This window comes from Oryx dammah, unplaced genomic scaffold (assembly GCF_014754425.2).
Source record: "Oryx dammah isolate SB20612 unplaced genomic scaffold, SCBI_Odam_1.1 HiC_scaffold_23, whole genome shotgun sequence".
NCBI classification, from domain to species: domain Eukaryota; kingdom Metazoa; phylum Chordata; class Mammalia; order Artiodactyla; family Bovidae; genus Oryx; species Oryx dammah.
The window spans coordinates 84,081,601-84,089,055 of NW_024070207.1; the positions used below are offsets into that span (position 1 = coordinate 84,081,601).

A 7,455-nucleotide genomic window follows, 5' to 3' on the forward strand; every position below is an offset into this window, starting at 1 on the left:
TATAGAAGAGTACCTATCCAACAGTAAATACTGAAAAAAGTGTTATCTATTTTTTTTGCAGGTATGGTTAAGGGTTTATTGGTGATCAGGCTGGGCAGGGCCCACGCTGGGAGAGCAAGGCCTGTACACCAGCACACCAGGCTAGTCTTGGCCTTCAGGGAAGTGCTGGGGGCTCAAGCCTGAGCTCTCCAAGCCAGGGGTCTGGTCAGGCTACTCACAGCAGAAAAAAAAAAAAAACATGAAAAGGAAGGATGGTCTGGTTGGCTTTACAGCAGAAATGATAACACCAGGGGGTGACTTCACTGAAGAAGAATAGGGTGCTGTAGAGTTTAGAGAGCCTAGATCCTAGATTCCACATTTTCTGTATAGGGAAAGGGAAGGTATAGCCAAGGGAATTAACATCATAAATATACCAGACCAGGTCTGGAAAGCTGGCTCTTGTCTCAATCCTGATTCTTGTCCTTTTTCTGTTACAATTTACTGTATGAAATTGAACCCTGCACTTTTCTTCTCTGGGCCTCAATTTCTCCACAGACATTGGACTAGATAAATCCATAGATTCCATCTGATTTTAACAGTCAAACACTCTCAGAGTTCTCACTGTGTCAGACCCCTTTGTAAGTGCTTCACATACGTTGACTTATTTAATCCTCATGACAATCCTGTCAGGTATAAACCAATATCAACTTTATTTCAAAGGTGAGGAACTGAGGCCCCAAAAGATTAAGTAACCTGTCACAGAGCTACTAAGTAGTAGAACCAGGATTTGAACTTAGTCAATCTGGTTCCAGGGGGCTTCCCAGGTGGTTCAGTGGTAAAGAATCTGCCTGCTAATGCAGGAGATGCAAGAGATGTGGGTTTGATCCCTGGGCTGGGAAAATCCCCTGGAGAAGGAAATGGAAACGAATTCCAGTTTTTCTTGCCTGGAAAATTCCATGGACAGAGGAGCCTGGTGGGGTACTCTATGCGATCACAAAAAGCTGGACATGACTGAGCATGTGCGTGCACACACACACACACACACACACACACAGAGTCTGGTTCCAGAGTCTATTAACTTAAACACTATGGATCTATGATTCAAATATTACTACATATTTTCCTGACTGAGAGCATGACTCCACACATTAATCCACTCTCCTATCAATCCAGGTCCCTTTCCAGGACGTTTGATTTTGAGCTGTAACCAATGCCTTTATCATAGGAACAGATTTCTAACTGAAGTGGAATTACAGACACTGATGAACATTCATTCATTCATTCCATCATTTAACAACTTAAGCACCAATCTTTGCTGGGGTCTTCTTAGAACAATGCTTTCACTCAAAGTGATAATGGTGAAATTTTGGCCTAAGTTATACAGCATTACTAGATTTTCCCTACACAGTAAAATCCTTTCTTGTGTCAGCAGCCAATGTACAGTACCAGAGATCAGAAGGGCTAACCGTAACTCTACCCCAGCAGAGAGCCAGAAACCATTCATTGCTGTTTTCCTTGACCTTTCTGTCCCCTTTGCAGCCTGCTTTGAAAGAACCAGTTAAGTCTGGAAAGGATATGGTCACTTTTCTTCAAGAATTGGAAGCATCAGGCTTTAATTTCCTTCCTAGCACCCTCTCCCCATCACAGAAGAAGCATTGAGAATTTTAGATTCCTGGAATCAGAATAGGAAATTCTTAGAAACAGAAAAATTTAGAAGACCACAAAATCAAACTTAGATGAGGTTGTGGAAATCATAGGGCAACCTCTCTTTTACAAAGGGTGAATGATTTGCCTCACAGTGAATTAAGGTGAGAAAACAAATCTATTGACTTTCAGCACAGGGCCCTTTTAGTGACACAGAATTCCTCTCCCACCATCTCCCTTTATTTCTGGTAATTATTCATCTCTCAATTCCTTCAAATCTCTCCCTTCAGTTCATTATTCCCATCATACCACATTAACTCTGTTTTCTCTCCCTACCTCTCGCCCTCTAAACTTTGATCCATTGGTCTCTGCTGTCTGCCAAGCAAGAAGGAGCCAGAGTAAAGGAAAAACAAGAGAGAAAAGTAGAGTGTCAGAGAGTGATGAAGTAAAGTGAGTGATCTTGTAAACTAACGAAGAAACAAGAGGGAAAAAAGAAAAAGGGAAGCTGAAAACAGGGAAAGACAGGAAGAGACATCGGGTGCGGGAAAGAAAATGACAGAGGGATAGGTTCTAAGAAACAAACCCAGATCTAGTCAGGTCAGAGAGTCAGCGTATACAGCCATGAGGTGGGCAAGCAAACCAAGAAAGAAGGCACCACGCTGAAAGCAACACTTACCTGTTGCCCTGCACTGAGGACGAACGAACGACAGGTTGGGTGCTGTGAGTCAGGACATGGTATTTATCCCTTCTCCCTTGGCTCAGCTCCACCCACCCCGCCTTCTGCTGGCCTGGCCCTGCATTGGCCCCAAAGGTATCTCAGGCCCTTGTTAGAGATAAAACTCAATGTAGTCCCCTCTTGCCTCCCCCCTCACCCAGTACCAGCTATCCCCTCTTTATTTTCTTTCTCTTCTCCCTCTGGAGTAGTAAAATGAGTTTGCTGGCTTTGGAATTAAACCGTCCCTATTCGGAGAAGGCAATGGCACCCACTCCAGTACTCTTGCCTGGAAAATCCCATGGATGGAGGAGCCTGGAAGGCTGCAGTCCATGGGCTTGCTAAGAGTTGGACATGACTGAGCGACTTCACTTTCACTTTGCACTTTCATGCATTGGAGAAGGCAATGGCAACCCACTCCAGTGTTCTTGCCTGGAGAATCCCAGGGACGGGGGAGCCTGGTGGGCTGCCGTCTATGGGGTCACACAGAGTCAAACACGACTGAAGTGACTTAGCAGCAGCATATGGCTAGGGCACCTTGAGCAAAACCATCCCTCTGACCCTTGATTTCCTCAACTATTAAAGGAGGGCAATAAAATTCCAAAGCAACTGTAGTACAAGAAGGAGGGGCTCTGTAACAGTCAGCTTCCATAGGTGATATCTAGGTCATTGGAACAATTCAATAACATCATGTACAGAAAACACAACACAGTGCCTGGTCCCAAGAAATAACAGCTAATGTTGATTGAATGCTTACTATGCACCAAGCCTTTGTTAAGTGTTTTTGTTTTTGTTTTTATTTTACATGGGTTAATTTAGCCCATCCTCATAAGGACCTTGGGGCTTCCTTGGTGGCTCAGCTGGTAAAGAATTTGCCTGCCAGTGCAGAAGATACAAGAGATGCAGGTTCAGTACCTGGGTTGAGAAGATCCTCTGGAGGAAGAAATAGCAACCTGCTTCAGCATTCTTGCCTGGAGAATTCCACGGACAGAGGAGACTGGTGGCCTACAGTCCATGGGGTCACAAATAGTCAGACACGACTGAGCATGTATGCATACACAGACATGCAAGGGCCTTATGAGATAGGTACTATTATCCCCATGTTACAGATGAAGAAACTAGGGCTCAAAGAGGTGAGATAACAGACAATTGCCGAGCTACTAAGTTCAGGGCCCAATTATGAACTCAGGCAGTCTAGTTCCATAACTCATACTCTTTAAGCACTATTCTCCCTTTTAGGATATACAGTTAAACATGTGAAGTTCTCTATTTCCTCTTTTTACTACACTCTCCTTATCACTTTGTAATTTTCTTCTTTTCACTCTCTTCTCATTTTCCTCTCAATCCTAGGGCAGCAAGACTGTGTCATAAGCAGGCAATTTTATCTGTGGGGCAGATTATCATCATTAATATAAAATTTACACAAATTGGATCATACTCAATATACTGGTCTGCAATTTCTTTTTTTTTTTTTCCATCTGACCACATACCAATATGCCATGTAGGTCTTTTATATGAATTCTTCCTTTTTCTATTCCAGAATCTGAATGTTACCATAAATTATTTAAACACTCACTTATTAATGGAAATTTAGGTCACAGGGATTTCCCACTTCATTATGAAAAATCTTGCAATAACTATCTTTGGGCCTATGTGAGAATATTTTTTATATGGTAGCATCCTAAAAAAAATGCCTGGGTCAAAGGATATATTGCTATTGCTAAGTTACTTCAGTCATGTCCGACTCTGTGCGACCCCATAGACGGCAGCCCACCAGGGTCCCCCATCCCTGGGATTCTCCAGGCAAGAACACTGGAGTGGGTTGCCATTGCCTTCTCCAATGCATGAAAGCAAAAGGTGAAAGTGAAGTCACTCAGTCATGTCCGACTTTGTAACCCCATGGACTGCAGCCTTCCAGGCTCCTCCATCCATGGGATTTTCCAGGCAAGAGTACTGGAGTGGAGTGCCATTGCCTTCTCCGAAAGGATATACAGACATTTAAATTTTTGATACTGCCAATATGCCCTATACATTTTTTATATATCCCCAAGAATGGTGAGTGTCTGCATGCTTATCCTTTCAACTTGCCAATGTGATTTTTAGAATTTAATTAATTATTTAACTGACATATACTTGGTTTACAATATTATAACTAAATTTTATTATTTCCTTCCTTCTGCTATCTTTGGATTTAGTTTGCTATTTTAATATCCTATTTCCTTAAGATGTAAAGTTGGGTTATTGGTTTAAGATTTCCTTTTAAAGTATGTTTTTATAACTATAAATTTCTTTTTGAGCATTGCCTTGTTGCATCCCATATGTTTTGATAGGCTGTATTTTTATTTTAATACATTTCTAAGTATTTTATAATGTTCCTTGTGATGTATTCTTTGACCTACTGATTGATTAATACTGTGTTGTTCCATTTCCACATGTGAAAACTCCAGTTTCACTTGTCATTGACTTTCAGTTTCATTCCACTGTCACCATAGAAGATATTTTGTATGATTTTATTATTTTAAAATTAACTAAGACTTTGGGCTCAATTTATGGTATATCCTGGAGAATACTCCATGCACACTTGAGAAAAACATGTAATCCTGCTATTGCCAGCAGAGCATCCTGTACATTCTATTAGTTCTAGTTAGTTTTCAGTGTTTTGCAGGTTCTCTATTATTGATCTTCTGTTTGTTTTAGCCATTACTGACAGTGGAGTATTAAAATATAGAACTATTGAGAGTGTTAATAGCCTTGGTAGGAAGGCCAAAGGTACTGAAGTGGCAAGAGGAAACAAAACTGCAAGTGGCTGATGTTTTTTTTCTTTTCTTTTCTCGTCCAATCCTGTATTGTCATCCAATCCCAAAGAAAGGCAATACCAAAGAATGTTCAAACTACCACACAATTGCACTCATCTCACATGCTAGTAGAGTAATGCTCAAAATTCTCCAAGCCAGGCTTCAACAGTACATGAACCGTGAACTTCCAGATGTTCAAGCTGGATTTAGAAAAGGCAGAGGAACCAAAGATCAAATTGCCAATGTCCGTTGGCTCATCAAAAAAAAAAAAAAAAAAAAAAAAACAAACAAGAGAATTCCAGAGAAACATCTACTTCTGCTTTATTGACTACACCAAAACATTTGTCTGTGTGGATCACAACAAACTGTGGAAAATTCTGAAAGAGATGGGAATACCAGACCACTTTACCTGCCTCCTGAGAAATCTGTATGCCCGTCAAGAAGCAACAGTTAGAACCAGACATGGAACAATAGACTGGCTTCAAATTGGGAAAGGAGTATGTCAAAGCTGTATATTGTCACCCTGCTTATATAACTTCTATGCAGAGTACATCATTCAAAATGCCAGGCTGAATGAAGCACAAGCTGGAATCAAGATTTCTGGGAGAAATATCAATAACCTCAGATATGCAGATAACACCACCCTTATGGCAGAATGTGAACTAAAGAACCTCTTGATGAAAGTGAAAGAGGAGAGTGAAAAAGCTTGCTTAACACTCAACGTTCAAAAAATTAAGATCATGGCATCTGGTCTCATCACTTCGTGGCAAATAGATGGGGAAACAGTGGAAACAGTGACAGACTTTATTTTTTTGGGCTCCAAAATCACTGCAGATGGTGACTGCAACCATGAAATTAAAAGACACTTGCTCCTTGGAAGAAAAGCTATGATCAACCTAGACAGCATATTAAAAAGCAGATACGTTACTTTGCCAACAAAGGTCCATCTAGTCAAAGCTATGGTTTTTCCAGTGGTCATGTATGGATGTGAGAATTGAACTATAAAGAAAGCTGAGTGCTGAAGAATTGATACTTTTGAACTGTGGTGTTAGAGAAGACTCTTGAGATCCCCTTGGCCTGCGAGGAGATCTAACTGATCAATCCTAAAGGAAATCTGTCCTGAATATTCATTGGAAGGACTCATGCTGAAGCTGAAACTCTAATATTTTGGCCACTTGATGTGAAGAACTGACTCATTGGAAAAGACCCTGATTCTGGGAAAGATTGAAGGTAGGCGGAGAAGGGGATGACAGAGGATAAGATTGTTGGATGGCATCACTGACTCAATAGACATGAGTTTGAGCAAGCTCCAGGAGTTGGTGATGGACAGGGAAGCCTGGCCTGCTGCAGTCCATGGGGTCACAAAGAGTTGGACACGACTGAGTGATTGAACTGACTGAATTGAACTGAATCCTGTGTTGTCACGGTGACACCTGGTTCCTCCTGAACTTAACTTTATCTCAAACCTTGAGCTAACCAATGCATTTTTCTCATGGGAATGTCTTTCTTAAGCTGTGTTAATGAAGCATGTACATGCTTGTAAATCTGCCTTTCTTCAAGATTTATGTCTATTGTTTTATGGCCTAGGATGACTCACCTTGTGTCAGTGCTATCTCAAAATGCATGCTGTGGGTGATGGGCCTGGTGCAACTCTCTCAGTTTTGAGGCTTTTCCTTTCTCTAATTAGCAGCTTGCTAATAGGTATATAGTGAAAGTGAAAGTCACTCAGTCCTGTCTGACTCTTTGCGTCCATGGAATTCTCTAGGCCAGAATACTGGAGTGGGTAGCCATTCCCTTCCCAACCCAGGGATCGAACCTAGGTCTCCTGTGATGCAGGCAGATTCTTTACCAGCTGAGCCACAGGAGAAGCCCAAGAATACTGGAGTGGGTAGCCTTTCCCTTCTCCAGCAGATCTTCCTGACCCAGGAGTTGAACTGGGGTCTCCTGCATTGCAAGTGGATTCTTTACCAACTGAGCTATCAGGGAAGCCCATAGATATGTAACCCTTGTTAAAAACTAGCAAGGGGGCACCCTTTCTGTCCACCCTTCTTATGTCTATGTCAGAAGCTTCCTCTATCATATTTATACTTTAATGAAACTTTATTACACAAAAAGCTCTGAGTGATCAAGCCTCATCACTGGCCATGGATCAAATTCCTCTCCTCCAGAGGCCAAGAATCCTGGCATTGCTCATGGCTTGTAGCAGCAACCTTTCATCTTGGGGGCTCATCCAGGATCCTTCAGGACAAGATGAGGACTCTCAGAGCTCTAGTTCTTTGTTCTCCAATACACATGTTTTCTGCTTTACTTTACTACAGTGTACCT

General features: G+C 41.7%; 1 protein-coding gene across 2 annotated transcripts in view; it reads right to left on the reverse strand.

Moving 5' to 3' along the window:
- Positions 1-2,379, reverse strand: part of ALAS2 (5'-aminolevulinate synthase 2) — a 29,637-nt gene extending 27,258 nt beyond the window's left edge. For both annotated transcript variants that reach the window (XM_040266061.1, XM_040266060.1), the window contains exon 1: positions 2,300-2,379. The gene's annotated coding sequence lies outside the window, so the exon portion shown is untranslated. The remainder of the gene's footprint in view (positions 1-2,299) is intronic.
- Positions 2,380-7,455: the final 5,076 nt, after the last annotated feature.